Source organism: Podarcis raffonei, chromosome 5, assembly GCF_027172205.1.
Source record: "Podarcis raffonei isolate rPodRaf1 chromosome 5, rPodRaf1.pri, whole genome shotgun sequence".
NCBI lineage: Eukaryota > Metazoa > Chordata > Lepidosauria > Squamata > Lacertidae > Podarcis > Podarcis raffonei.
In genome coordinates, this window is record NC_070606.1 from 84,983,611 (window position 1) to 84,998,999 (window position 15,389).

Below are 15,389 nucleotides of genomic sequence, written 5' to 3' on the forward strand. Positions count from 1 at the left end.
ATTGCAGAAAATTGGATTTTCGATAGAAACCCCAACTCTGTGATCCTCTTCTGAGGCTCTTCTTCATCTGCCTCTTCCACCAGAGGTCTGGAGGGTGGCAACATGAGAACGGGCCTTTTCTGCAGTGGCTCCCCATTTGTGGGAAGCTGTCCCCAGGGAGGTTTAGCTGGTGCCTTCATTATATATCCTTATTGTTTAGTCATTTATGGTAGTCATGTCCGACTCTTTGTGACCCCACAGACCAGAGGACGCCAGGCACTCCTGTCTTCCACTGCCTCCCGCAGTTTGGTCAAATTCATGCTGATTGCTTCGAGAACACTGTCCAACCATCTCGTCCTCTGCCGTCCCCTTCTCCATGTGCCCTCAATCTTTCCCAGCATCAGGGTCTTTTCCAGGGAGTCTTCTCTTCTCATGAGGTAGTCAAAGTACTGGAGCCTCAGCTTCAGGATCTGTCCTTCCAGTGAGCACTCAGGGCTGATTTCCTTCAGAATGGATAGGTTTGATCTTCTTGCAGTCCATGGGACTGCAAGTTACATATTTGAGGAGGGCCAGGCTCCCCCAAAGTGGATGAACATCACCATTCAAATTGTGTGTGTGTGTGTCACATCTTGTGATTGATTATGTGGGGCGGGGCTTACCTGCCCCCCCCCAACATTTTATTCAGGTTGGCACCTCTGCACAAACCTGAGACAGCTCTTTGGATTCCAGACACTGAGGTGTAGGGCTGTCCTTGGACAAGTTTTTGTTCCCATAGCAACCGCATGCCATCGAACAACTATTCTGGGAGGCCTATCTGCAACTCTGAGGACCAGGAGGCTAGATTACCTTAGCTATCTATTCCTGTCTTCAAATATGTCAGAACTATGACTATACCAAAGAGCTCGCAACACCTCAGTGCAGGCTTCACTGACAGCTCCCATCAAAACATTTGCCATGATGGCAGCCATTGCCAGCTGGGAGATGCCATCCAAATTAGTGAGAAAAGAGAAGGGTATAAAAAAGTCCCCGGAGGTAGCTCACAAACAACAGCAGGCTACTGAATCTGCAGCCAGGCAAAACTTTTAATTTTTGAGTGTAATGTGGAGTGGCAAAGATAAAGTAAATGGAATGTCAAGAACGACGGCCTTTTCAGAAATGTAAGATAGAGTTTCTTGTGGTATCTGTTAAGATAGGGTGGAATCAGGAAACATAGTTAAAACAGTGCTGCTCTGTTAGAAATAATGGCCATGGCAGCCAAAAGGAATAATAATCTCATATTATTTATGATAACAGCTCCTATTAACATAAGCCACAAATGCACCCTGTTTCAAGTGTTCTGTGCCCACACAAAAAAAAATCTACCATGTTAAGGGCCTTCTCAGTAGTGGCGCCCGACCTGTGGAATGCCCTCCCATCAGATGTCAAGAAAATAAATAGCTATCTGACTTTTAGAAGACATCTGAAGGCAGCCCTGTTTAGGAAAGCTTTAAATGCTGATGCTTTGTCGTGTTTTTAATATTCTGTTAGGAACCATCCAGAGTGGTTGGGGAAACTCAGCCAGATGGGTGGGGTATAAATAATAAATAATAATCTACCCAGAGCTTGGGGTACAGATACAAACAATTTCAGTGAATATTATCAGAAATGCATCATTAAACCTGAAAGAATTTACAGTGGTACCTCTGGTTATGAATTTAATTCGTTCCAGAGGTCCGTTCTTAACCTGAGGTACCACTTTAGCTAATGGGGCCTCCTGCTGCCACCGGAGCATGATTTCTGTTCTCATCCTGGGCCAAAGTTCTTAACCTTAGGTACTACTTCCAGGTTAGCGGGATCTGTAACCCGAAGTGTATGTAACCCGAGCTGTTTGTAACCCAAGGTACCACTGTATTGGGAAAGTTGGAAATTTAGAGGCAAGGGATCAAGTAGAAGCCTTTGGGAATAAGACAGCTCTGGGCAATATTCATGGAGCAGAAGAGCCATTTGCCTTGTGGCTTCCCCCAAATGCATGAAGATTCTCCAGAGAACGACTAGACTCTGTCCAGAAAGTTTGAGAATCTGGCCTGCATATACAGTGGTACCTCGGGTTACATATGCTTCAGGTTAACATACGCTTCAGGTTACATACTCTGCTAACCCAGAAATAGTGCTTCAGGTTAAGAACTTTGCTTCAGGATGAGAACAGAAATCGTGCTCCGGCGGTGCAGAGGCAGCAGGAGGCCCCATTAGCTAAAGTGGTGCTTCAGGTTAAGAACAGTTTCAGGTTAAGTACGGACCTCCAGAACGAATAAAGTTCTTAACCCAAGGTAGCACTGTATAGCTGGCAGCAATTTAGTGTTGCAGCTACTGCATGGTGCTGCCATCATGTGGAAAGCATGCATTTCATTTATTTATTTGTTTGCTTCTTTGATCAACCATCATTATCCGATGGCATTTTATGGAGGTGCATTACAAAAAGACTGGTGCTCTCATTCAAAATTAAATAATACTTCCCGCCGCCGCCACTCCTCCAGGGAGCACAGGGTGATTTGCATGAGTTCCCTGCCCCTTCTTAATGCCTGACAACCCTCTGATGTAGAAAAGCTAGTAAGAGAACCCAAGCCCAGCAGTGCCCTTCCTACGTGAGATTCCAAAAAACTGACACTCAGGAACTTGGTCTCTGACGGTGGAGGTACAACATGAGCATTGTGGCCACTGATACTGACATTGTCTAATGTACTTAACTGGAATGGATAGATAGATATAGATATGCAATTGGGTGTCTATCTATACTGCTGAGGATGATTACCGTTTTTCTCCCTTGAAATGCACATAGTTCTGGCAAGCTGCAGTGGAGCTTAGCAAAATGTCTGGAATTGGGAGAAATGGACTAGCTGACCAAATATGTTCAAAGGAGAGATGGAAAGTTGTAGAAGGTTAATTTTGCTGAAAGGTGGGGCTGTTTTGTTGAATTCTGGAATATAAGGCATGGACCTGTAAGACTTGAAAGAACTTTGTTTCCGCAAATGGCATCACTTTATTAAAAGAATAGAGTTGCTAGGTGGGGGAACTTACATAGAGCTGAAGCAGGAAGTTGAGAGTGTGGTCCTCTTTCCCACTTCCTCTTCCAGCTCTAAGGGCTTGTTAATTCTACTGGGTTCAATTTTAATTAGATCCCTTGGAAAATTAAAAGGTGTATACACACTTCTCTCTCTCTCTCTCTCTCTCTCTCTCTCTCTCTCTCTCTCGGCCAGGGGGTGGGGGGAGCATGATCCGGGGAGAGAAGTGACCAGAGAGGGTGGCAGCCACAGCGCTAACTCAAAAATCCAAACATGTCCATGAGCCCGAAAAGCATTAGTAACCCATCCTGCAAGCTACACTGGTTCCATGCGGCCTGTGAGTCAAAAGTGCCTGGAATGAGCACTTTGGAGACCTCAAAAAGTACCTTAGCTTAGAGGCACTCTCAGGAAACACTTTAAGACCAAAAAGTCCTACATTCAATAAAGGAAGAAAGAAAACCACAATTTTGATGTCTAATGCTCAGCTGCTAGCAACCGAAATATCAGTTGTAGTCAGTGACTGTGACAATAACTTCTAAATCTGTCCTATTTCACAATGTAACTTTTTCCCCTCTTTCTAAAGATCTCAAGAAAGAAAGAAAGAAAGAAATGGGGTTGCATTTGATTTCCTCTTCTTTCTTTCCCCCCTTTTAAAGAAAATGTTCATTTGCATGTGTTCTAGTTTCATCTCGAGCAAGAAAATTGTAACATCTCTATGACTGTCAGGCCATTTTAATGAGTTGAAGAAAAGTGTTTTCTTATAAATTATTCATCCCATAACTCTTCTATTTTCAAGTTTCTTCCCATTGCTATAGGACATTAGTGTGCTGTTCCTTCTGTGGGGGGGAATACAACTCCAAAAGTGCCGTGTGACAGCTGACATTTTCACATGAGGATGTACAGATTTTGGATATCTGAAAGCTCTGGGATAGAACTTTCAGAGCTCTGAGTGTTGGCAGCTGCAAGGTTGGCAACATTTTTATTTCGTACGTCAGAAAAGCAGGGGATTGTATATCTATAATAGGTTTTTTTCTGAAGTTTTTTTTCTGAAGTTTCAGTCCCTCTGTAAAACTTGGGGTTCCCTTGTGCCTGGCAATTCCCCTCACCCTTTGCGCATGGGTGATGTCATTTTTGCTATATAGAGACTGGCTCTTAGACAAAGAGTTCACTGTTAATATATAAGATGAGTGAAATCTGCCCATCTCATTTCAGAATAGCTTTCTCAAGGAATGAATCACTTTTTACCAGGGGTGGGGAACCTTTGGCCCATGGACTAGTAATGGCCAGCCAAGGGATCCAATTTGGCCCAAGAGACTGATTCCCCAAAGCCACACTCACATCTCAGTCACTGGGTAACATCAGTGGGCTGAGGTTCAATCCTTCTGGATAATGCCCTCCCCTCTACCCACAGAACAACTTTGACATGTGAGTGAGACCACTCGCTTGTCAATCACCTGACATCATCATGACATCACTTGGCTGACAGGTGAGCCTCTCACGTCCACCTGCAAAAGTTGGGTATGGGGGAGAGGGAGATAAAAGATGTGAACCACTGAGGAAAAAAGGTTCCCTACTCGTAAAGTTCACACTCCACTCCTCCTTTCTTTAAAAAGGTGTGGGTTTTATTTGCTGCGGATGCATACCCTGTAACTTGGTAAGATGTGCAGTTATACTAAGGTAAGTTATACTAGGGATGTGGGTGGTGCTGTGGTCTAAACCACTGTACCCCTTGGGTTTGCTGATCCGAAGGCCGGTGGTTTGAATTCACGTGACAGAGTGAGCTCCTGTTGCTCTGTCTCAGCTTCTGCCAACCTAGCAGTTTGAAAACACTCCAGTGCAAGTAGATAAATAGGTACCCCTGTGGCAGGAAGGTAAATGGCATTTCCTTGTGCTCTGGCTTCCATCATGGTGTTCTGTTGCGCCAGAAGCGGTTTAGTCATGCTGGCCACGCAACCCAGAAAGCTGTCTGTGGACAAATGCCAGCTCCCTCAGCCTGAAGCAAGATGTGTGTTGCACCCCATAGTCACCTTTGACTGGACTTAACCATCCAGGGGTCCTTTACCTTTTTACCATTTTGCAGTTGTACTCTTCTGAAAGTAAAGATGCCACTTGATTTGGTTGGCCAACCAGTGAACTGGAGCACAAAATAGAACTGCAATTTCATTTGGGCAAAACAATAAATAAGAGAACTACATTTTCAAGACACCCACACCCACAGATGCCTACATTCCATACTTACAGGAATATGTCAATACAAACAATTTACTATACTACAGCAGAAGAGCGCTGAGCAACAGAGAGCCTGCAAATGATTGTTTTTATCTCTCATAAAATGTTTCTGAAATGTGGCACTGTGATGCTCTATCAAGCATACGCAATTGCATCTTGCTGTTAACCAGAAGGTTGGTGGTCTGAACCCACCCAGGGATGACTGTGGGCAAGATTCCTGCATCGCAGGGGGTTGGGATCGATGACCCTTGAGGTCCCTTCCAACTCAATAATTCTATTATTCTGAGCAGATGACTCTTTTAGAGAAAATCACAAGCCTTTTAACAAATGCCCAAATGGTACCAGATATGAACTCCTAAATAAAATCAGATAATCAACTATTTTCTTTTTGATCTCGTCATCGCTACTCTAATTAAATTAACTTCAAGCACCGTATTCCACAAGGAAACTAATGAAGGATTTTTTTCTATTAGGAGATGTGCTGCACATTAATAGCGAAATGAATGGAAAGAAATGAGCAATACCTTATGCATGTTAAATCTTTGTTTAACAAGATGTCTATTAGGACAAGATGTCTATTGGTATCAGCACTGTCTGGAGGCTATATGTTTTGACAATTTATCTCTCATTTTCTTGTCTAGCAGGGTAGACTCACAAGAAGATGTAGGCATGCAAATTCAAGCTGAGCTTTGTAAGAATAGTTTTGCTGGATCAGACCATCCACTATCTCATCTATGGGGGCAGACTTTGGTAATTTTTTGTCATATCGTGTCCCATGTGAGGCCAAAATTTGGCACCCCCAAGTGGATCGTCTCAATTACAGATCTTCTCAATTTTGCACCCCTTCGGCTAAGCACCCAGTGTAGGGGAATCGCTTTGTTGTTGTTGTTTAGTCGTTTAGTCGTGTCCAACTCTTCATGACCCCATGGACCAGAGAACGCCAGGCACTCCTGTCTTCCACTGCCTCCCGCAGTTTGGTCAAACTCATGCTGGTAGCTTCGAGAACACTATCCAACCATCTCGTCCTCTGTCGTCCCCTTCTCCTTGTGCCCTCCATCTTTCCCAACACCAGGGTCTTTTCCAGGGAGTCTTCTCTTCTCATGAGGTGGCCAAAGAATTGGAGCCTCAGCTTCAGGATCTGTCCTTCCAGTGAGCACTCAGGGCTGATTTCCTCAAGAATGGATAGGTTTGATCTTCTTGCAGTCCATGGGATTCTCAAGAGTCTCCTCCAGCACCATAATTCAAAAGCATCAATTCTTTGGCGATCAGCCTTCTGCCCTTCATGGATCACTGCCTTGCTGTGGCGAAGGGGCTTGAATAACTCAGAGAAGCTATGAACTATGCCATGCAGGGCACCCAAGATGGACAGGTCATAGTGGAAAGTTTTGATCAAACGTGATCCACCTGGAGCAGGAACCTGCAAGCCACTCCAGTATCCCTGCCAAGAAACTCCATGGACAAAGACAACAGGGGAATCGCTTGCACCACCCTAAATCCAGCACTGTGTCTAGTATTCTATCTCCAACAACAACCAGACAAATCCTTCTGGGATTCTCACAAGCATAACAAGAAGGATACCCAGTTCTATTTTTCCAGAAAAAGAAGTGCTGACCATGAACACCTGCTCATTCTCTTAGAATGGCAGTGGTGTCCACCTAAGAGGGGCCAGAACTGAGTTCCAGTGATTTCTGGCTGAAAAAAAGTCCCAAGAATACCCTTTGCTTCTAGTAAAAGGGTAGCCAGCACGGTTACCCCATGCCAAATGCCCTATTGTCAGGGATGATGGGACCTGTAGTCCAGCAAAATCTGAAGGGCACCATTTTGAAATCTGATCTAACAGAGGCATTCCCTCTGAAGATAATAAAGAAGAGTATATTTGTAAAGATGTCCAAGCTAGTGTCCATTGCCACATATTCTAGCAGTGAATTGCTTAAAGTTTATGAGTTGCATGAAAAATTATTTTTGAATACCAGTCCTGAGGGCAAGACAGACAGGCAAAGAGGGCTTCATTCAGCTTCTTGGTGTGAAATCCCACCTCCTCCTTATTAAAACAATTTAAAAAACCCCAAAGCTGAACAATAAATAACAAACACATAAGAAAGCATTGAAACAGGGACAGGAAGCACATGTCACAAAAATACTTAGAATAGTGAAGAAGAGGAGGAGGAGGGGAGGAAGGTGTACACCTAGCATCTAAAAGATATCAAGACAGTCACTCTGTTGGCTTCCTTGGGGACCAAGTTCCACAGAAAGGCACCCAAGCTGGAAATGTTCTCTCCCTGGTTGCCACCCATCAATGGTGAGAGCAGTTGAATGGTCCCACTCTTTAATTCCATCCTTGTACTACTCCAGCTGTTGACACCTTGATACAGAAGAAGCTGTGTGATAACCGAGACATATAACTCCATGAATGGCGCAGGGTCACTGGGTCTGGCAACACAAGTATTTTGTGTTGTCTGAAGCCCTCTCTTAGTTCCTTTGAATGAGAGGATTCTGCCTGTAGCCACGCTTGATCAAGTGGGAACTGCTGTTGGGGTTACAGATGAATCCATTGTGGGGGCTCCAAAGAACCAACAGGTCCCCAAAATCTCAGAACAGCTACTGCATGGCTAGAAACAGAGTTTGTCAGAGGATGCCTGGATACAAACAGTACTCAGAAGATCCTGTTCAGATCAGCCCTGAGTGGGAAATATATTAAATCTCTCTCACAGCAGAATTTGCATATATAATCTACTCTATGTAGTGCAGAAGGTTTATCCTGTCAAATAAACATACAGTAATAATTTATGCTCTCTCTCTCTCTCTCTCAGCAATCAAGCTAACGGTTTTGAAATATGTAAATGGTTAGGATAGAAAATGGCAACACTTTGGAGTAAGTGGCAAATCTTCATTAATTCCATTGGCAGCAATTATATTAACGAAACCAATTTCGAATAATTTGTATTAATGTGGAAATGGCTGGAGAAGCTGCCTTTAATTACCCTCGTAACTGCAAAGATAAAATAATATACATTTTTATGCAATGTCCTTTTTTTTTTTACAAAGAAGATGTAAATAAATCTTTAAAATAATTTATTCTGTTAGTTGCTGGGGAAACCTTATTGTTGATATGACAACCGTGGCCAAGTAAATCAGTTCACAGCTTGCCTCCCGTTCGCCTGCACTCCACACTTTCATTGGAGATAACTATTTTCTATCTGCTATGCGACAGTGACATCTAGAGAAAAGGAAGCAAAGATGAGGACACACAGGGGAAAGAGGCTGAATTTGGAGTAGCAGCTCACAACAATCACTGCTACCCTCATAACAGCATGAGTAGCCATAAATCAGGGGTAGCTAGGAAGTCTATGCACCCTAGTCCAATATGGGGCTGGATCCGAGAGAAATTTGCTTCTTCTGCTGGGCCTCTGCACTTTCGGTCCATCTTGCAGGAAGGTCTGGGAGCAGCATGGCTACATATATGAGATGCTCTGCCAAGTAGATCCTTCATCAATCCATTATCAGAGAAGAATGATTACAATCCATAGAAAAGGGTCTCCCGTTTCATTCCCTAGGATTTGTAGTTCAACGGAACGAGAGAGAGAGGCCAGGCATCAGTAGCAGAAAATTCTCAGCACCTTACCAAGCTACAATTCCCAGGATTATTAGGGGAAGCAAGGGTAAGATCAAAACAAAGCAAGTTTGTTATCAAGTTACAAGGTAGGGTCAAGAAACACATTTTGCTGTAGCTGAGAATGTATCATTAGGATGGATTTATGTTAATAAAAACATGCTACTTTGGGAGGACACCTGTGTAAGGTCTGGATTGTAGAAGCGATCATGATTCCCCCTCCCAAAAGACTGGGGAACAAACAGTGTGACACAATACTGACTCTAGGCTTTGCATCAACAGTTCCAACTGCCAAGCAACTTTTCTAAACCAACTAGTGGCTTGTCTCCTTGGCTATGGGAACACGTAATAGAAGACAGCAACCAAAGCTAAATCTCCAGCTGAGGTTCTTTCTTGTTGTTTTTGTTGTTAGTTGTTTAGTCGTGTCCGGCTCTTCGTGACCCCATGGACCAGAGCACGCCAGGCACTCCTGTCTTCCACTGCCTCCCACAGTTTGTCAGACTCATGATAGTAGCTTCAAGAACACTGTCCAACCATCTCGTTCTCTGTCGTCCCCTTCTCCTTGTGCCCTCCATCTTTCCCAATGTCAGGGTCTTTTCTAGGAAGTCTTCTCTCCTCATGAGGTGGCCAAAGTATTGGAGCCTCAGCTTCAGGATCTGTCCTTCGAGGGCTGATTTTCTTAAGAATGGAGAGGTTTGATCTTCTTGCAGTCCATGGGACTCTCAAGTGTCTCCTCCAGCATCATAATTCAAAAGCATCCATTCTTTAGCAATCAACCTTCTTTATGGTCCAGCTCTCACTTCCATACATTACTACTGGGAAAACCATAGCTTTAACTATTCGGACCCTTGTCGGCAAGGTGATGTCTCAGCTTTTTAAGATGCTGTCTAGTTTGTCATTGCTTTTCTCCCAAGAAGCAGGCGTTTTATAATTTCATGACTGCTGCAGTGACCATGGAGCCCAAGAAAGTAAAATCTCTCACTGCTTCCATTTCTTACCCTTCTATTTGCCAGGAGGTGATGGGACCAGTGGCCGTGATCTTAGTTTTTTTGATGTTGAGCTTCAGACCATATTTTGCGCTCTCCTCTTTCACCCTTAATAAAAGGTTCTTTATTTCCTCCTCATTTTCTGCCATCAAGGTTGTGTCATCTGCATATCTGAGGTTGTTGATATTTCTTCCGGCAGTCTTAATTCCGGCTTGGGATTCATCCAGCCCATTATGAATTCTGGAACTCTAGCTTTCTCCATAATCCAGCACATGTTTGCAATTTGGTCTCTTGTTCCTCTGCCCCTTTGAAATCCAGCTTGCACTTCTGGGAGTGCTCGGTCCACATACTGCTTAAGCCTGCCTTGTTGAATTTTAAGCATAACCTTGCTAGCATGTGAAATGAGTGCAATTGTGGGGTAGTTGGAGCATTCTTGAGAGTTGTTAGGGGACCCTTCTTTCCCTCCCAAAAAGGTAAAATTCCCAGAGTCCCCTGAGAATGGATTGGCTTTTAAACTACTCTGAGAATTTTAGCTTTGTGAGGGGAATAAGGGTTTCTTAACAACTCCCAGCACCCTTAACCAACTATGGTTCTGAGCACTGGGAAGCCATTGCTGTTTAAAGTAGTATTGCTTTAAGCGTACACAGGGGCCTCACTCCATGCAGCCACTGAGCAGCCATTTTCTGTGAGGATAAAAGGGGTGGGGAAACTTGGATTTGTTAGCCATCCTGAGAACCCCTGTGATGAAAGAAGAAGGGGGAGGGAAAGAAACGCCTAAATAAATGATCAAGCCAACACTGCGAGCCGCAGTTCCTTAAACCACTTCAGGAGTGATCACCTTCCTTGTACCTTGTGCAATTCTTCTTATGCTGCTGTGTTTAATCCTTAAATTTAAAAATAAAATAAAAATGCCAAGATTGGCCACTGGTCTTGGTTGTCACACAAACTCTGGTGGAAGGGAATACAAATGTGCTTCCGGTGTAACTCTGAGGCAGTTGAACGCTGGCTGTGTTGTGCTGTGACTTATTGCTTGCTGCTTATTGCAGCGGGAGATGTGATTTTGCCATAAGCTGAACCCCAGGTGAGTTCAATTTGCAAGGAACAGATAGTGCACCTAGTAGGGGAGCCTGGAAAACAGGTGCCTACTCTCTTGTTTTATATCATGATCATGCCGTGTTACTAAGAGAGCGTGAAAACCACTTCTGCCGGAGACAGAAAATGAGGAGGAGGACACATAATAACTTTCCTGTACATTGGTCTAGAAGTGTTGAACAGAATTAAGGCAGCACAGAGTTAGATGGTACCTAAAACAACTGCAGGAACAGGCTTATTTATTTGAGAAAGGAAGTGTACTGAACCACCCCAGAGAATACAGAAAAACCAAAACAACTGAGGAAGAGATGACATGACTTAGACAGCTGAAGTGGGAGATCTGGTATTTGGTATAAAGAGAGCTGGGCCAGCCCTATCATTAGACAGATTGAAGCAGCAGATGCCAGACTGAAGCAGCAGATGCCAGAGTGCAGGAAGCTTTGGCATCCAGGTGCTGGAGGACAGAGCTGTTTAGCTGTATGATCCCTAAGCTAGTCTGCTGCCCTCTGGTGTGCTGGAGGATCCATCGCAATGTGAAAGTAAGATTCAACCGTCAGCCCAATCAGCTTCTGTAAATGAAATGGGCCGGGGCAGTGCGGGGAGGGAGGTGGAGGCCATCTTGTTCTTTGCCTCAGGCGGCAAAATGTCTTGTTGCAGCCTGGATGAGAACTGCATTGTGATGCTCAGCAACATGGGAATTGTAATGAGGTAGCGCATTTGACTATGAGCTGAAGCTGGGAAGTTACCTCAGCCATCAGCTCATTACGCCTCAGGCATGTCTCTTTTGTCTCTTACTCTCAGTGGGGACTCACTGACTTCTGGTGGCTGCTGAGGATTTTCAGACAAGAGTCTCTGACTCCTACCTGTGAGCTATCCTTCCTTGTGGGAAGAATTACTTGAGGACTGAATGGAGCCATTTTCTGAGCTCGTTTCAAGAATCCAGGTGCATGCCTTTATTTTTATTTTCCATTGGCAAGATCCCAAGGCTGCGTATCATAGAGTCTATCACTTCAATTTAGCCTAAAGTGATGGGATAGCTAAGTGAGATGCTGGAGGAATAAAAGGTTCCAGTTTCAAGAAGCCCTGAGCAAGGTGCCCTTTGGGGACCCCACCGCCACCCCACTGCCGCTCACCTCAGTGAAACTGACCAGTGGCAGCAGGCAGGGCTCCTCTAAAAAAACAACCACCACTTTTTTATTGGGTCTGCAAAAAGTGTGGCTGAAGCTGGTCGCCATCTTCTTTCCCTCACAATTGCTCTAGGTCTCGATATAGCAGGACCCAGAGGCATTCTGGGGAAATGAAGGTGCTGGGCTGCTGCAGCCTCGACTAGCCTTTCACTTCCCAGAGTACCCGCTGACTAAGTGAAAATGTAAAATGTCAGCTGCAGTGCAACTCAACATTTGCCAGACCATGATGGGTACTGACACTGGGCCTGGTGTCCCTCCACTGGCCACCTGACCTCACTGCCACCCTGTCCTTCTGCCCCAGCCCTGTAAACTGCAGCATGAGGTGTCCAGAGGGTGACTCTATGGCTCTGCCCCTCACTGCTGTTGATTTTTCTGGATCCCTCAGTGGTTTTTCTGGGAGAGGGAAGTTTTCCCCATGGTCACCAAAAGCCTTTGAGGACACCTAGGGAAATAAAGGTTGTTGACAGATTACTCCTGATTCTGGACACCAGTGTGGAAGAGGAATCTCCACCCATAAACTAGCCCATGGAACACACTTACTTTTTCCCAGTTCTGCTTTTTGCCTCTTCAACTAAATATATATTTATAAGTTTGTAAGAGAAGTGAATCCCGGAGGACAAGAATTGCCTTCACTTCACTGAAGATTCCCCTCCCCACCCCCTTGAAGTCTTTTGAAGACAGATTCCTTTCCACAGATGTGAAGTCTTTGATGTCATGCTATTTAATTTTCCCATTAACATATAAGTATGTAAACGTGCCAGAGTGGGGGTGGAGGAAGGGTGAGTCGCTGAAACTGCAAGAAGGGAAGGCAAAGGGATCTGCCTGAAAGGATGACAGGCTGCCCACTTGGGACTTTCTCAACCTTCAGAAAGCTGGATTACATTCGTGTCGGATTTGATTCAGCTTCTGCTTTATGGGCCTCATGCCCCACTCCTCCACAATGGGGAAAAAGCTGACCAGTTCTTGTCCTAGCATAAGATTGTAGGGAGCTGTCCATCAAGATCAATAATTTATACACTGACTGGATACAGGTTATTGGATGAGAAACCTTCCCAGTCTTAACTGAAGTTGCCATAGATTGAACCCTGGACATTCTGCAATGAAAATAGCTACTTTATCCATGGACAATCACTTGGATGGCAAAACTCAATTCACAAGAAGCATCCCAATGTATCCAGGTCTTGAGAGACAAGGACTGTAATGGGATGGACCAGGGAGGTGTGGGAGTCTCTGGAGAAACATTTTAGCCCCCCCCTTTTTTTTTTTTTGCTTCCTAAGTTAGTCTTCTGATTGGCTAGAACCTTCAAACTCACTCCGAAATTTTGCTTTAGGTGAATTTTGTTGGCAGTGCTAGTTAGTGTTAAGCAACCTCTCACCTAGAAAGAAGAGAGGTACATATATTTTAAAAGAATCTCCCCTGGTATGCAAGACCATGAGAGCAATGGAAATCAATAGGAAGTCTGAAAACAAGGGCTTCTTTTGCAAATTCGATGGCAACACAGGAAACAAAGTGCTGATCATCAAAACTGTAGCGTTAGTGCCTCTAAAGAACTGTTAATAAGGTGGATTCAGCAATTAGAATAACTAACATTGCCTGGAAAAGCACTCTTAGCAGGATTGTCAGACATGGCAATGGTGAGGGCGGCTGGGGGAATCTTATAAATTAGGTCCAGGGAGACTTGTGGATTATTCAAAAGTTTCCTCAGCTGTGTTCATTAAGTATTTCCTAGCCTGCTGGAATTGCTTCTGGAAGTGCCCTTGCTGCTGTAGGAGTCAAGCATTCCCGAGGGAGAAGACAGTCTGTAGCTCAAACACAAACATTGCCGGCAGAACCTCATGGTACTGGAGATGCCAGAATCCCTGGCATCTCCAGTGCAATGAAAAACCAAAGACCCTCCAGGTATTGTTAGACTCTAACTCCCATGAGCGCCAGCCAGTATGGCCAATGGCCAGACATGATGGGAACTGTATTATTTCTAGAGCACTTCTTGGTTGGGGGAAATGTCATAGCTAAGCAGCAGAGCTTCTGATTTGCATACATTGTACCAATGGTCTGAACTGGTATAAGGTAGCTTCCTTTGTTGCTAGTCCCATGGAGTGGGTGGGTTGCACTCACCTGACCTCCAACTCGCTGCTGCTACCAGGAGTTAGAGGGGGGACAGGTTCGGTGCCGGTGAAATCAGCATGGTGCAGACACACCAGGAAAGTCAATCTTTCACTTCCTCTGGTGTGTTTGCACTGTACTAAGCTCACTGCCACCTCCCCCTCCCTCCCAGGAAGCAGAAGCAACATGACCAACAGGAAGTCAAGTGACTGCCACACCATACCATCAGCTACTAAGATTAGACAAAGTGAGTTAGAGCAATTAACTGACGGATCCACAATGTGCATGCAGAATTCATCATGTGAAAGGCTGGACTGGATGAATCCCAAGGCGGAATTAAGATTGCCAGAAGAAATATCAACAACCTCAGATATGCAGATGACACAACCTTGATGGCAGAAAGTGAGGAGGAAATAAAGAACCTTTTAATGAGGGTGAAAGAGGAGAGCGCAAAATATGGTCTGAAGCTCAACATCAAAAAAACGAAGATCATGGCCACTGGGCCCATCACCTCCTGGCAAATAGAAGGGGAAGAAATGGAGGCAGTGAGAGATTTTACTTTCTTGGGCTCCATGGTCACTGCAGATGGTGACAGCAGCCTTGAAATTATAAGACACCTGCTTCTTGGGAGAAAAGCCATGACAAATCTAGACAGCATCTTAAAAAGCAGACATCACCTTGCTGACAAAGGTCTGTATAGTTAAAGCTATGGTTTTCCCAGTAGTGATGTATGGAAGTGAGAGCTGGACCATAAAGAAGGCTGATCGCCGAAGAATGGATGCTTTTGAATTATGGTGCTGGAGGAGACGGACTCTCCACGCATGACAGAGGTTCAGTCTCCAGTACTGAACTCAGGTAGCAAGCCTAGAGACCTGTGCCAGATGTCTGAGGTCAGTCACAGTAAACAGTAGCTGGTAAAACAGATCAAGGACCTGACTCAGTATGAGCACCCTTTTAGCACTAAGGAGCCAAGGCTTGGGTTAGATGGGTTCTTGTGATCCCTTGCAACCCTTTGGTTCTGTGATTGCAACCATTGGCAGTGTTCTACTTGTGAAGACTCACCAGTGTAGTCCTCATCATCCGGGATTCTGCAATGTTCAGGAAGACGACATGAGTACAGCAGGCTACCTGATGCAGACAGTCCAACCAACACACCACTACTCT

The 15,389-nt window shown here is 44.7% G+C and overlaps 1 protein-coding gene across 1 annotated transcript in view; it reads left to right on the top strand.

Moving 5' to 3' along the window:
• Nucleotides 1-15,018, top strand: part of LOC128414733 (uncharacterized) — a 165,695-nt gene extending 150,677 nt beyond the window's left edge. Inside the window, exon 2 of the transcript XR_008330719.1 lies at nt 14,633-15,018. The gene's annotated coding sequence lies outside the window, so the exon portion shown is untranslated. The remainder of the gene's footprint in view (nt 1-14,632) is intronic.
• Nucleotides 15,019-15,389: the final 371 nt, after the last annotated feature.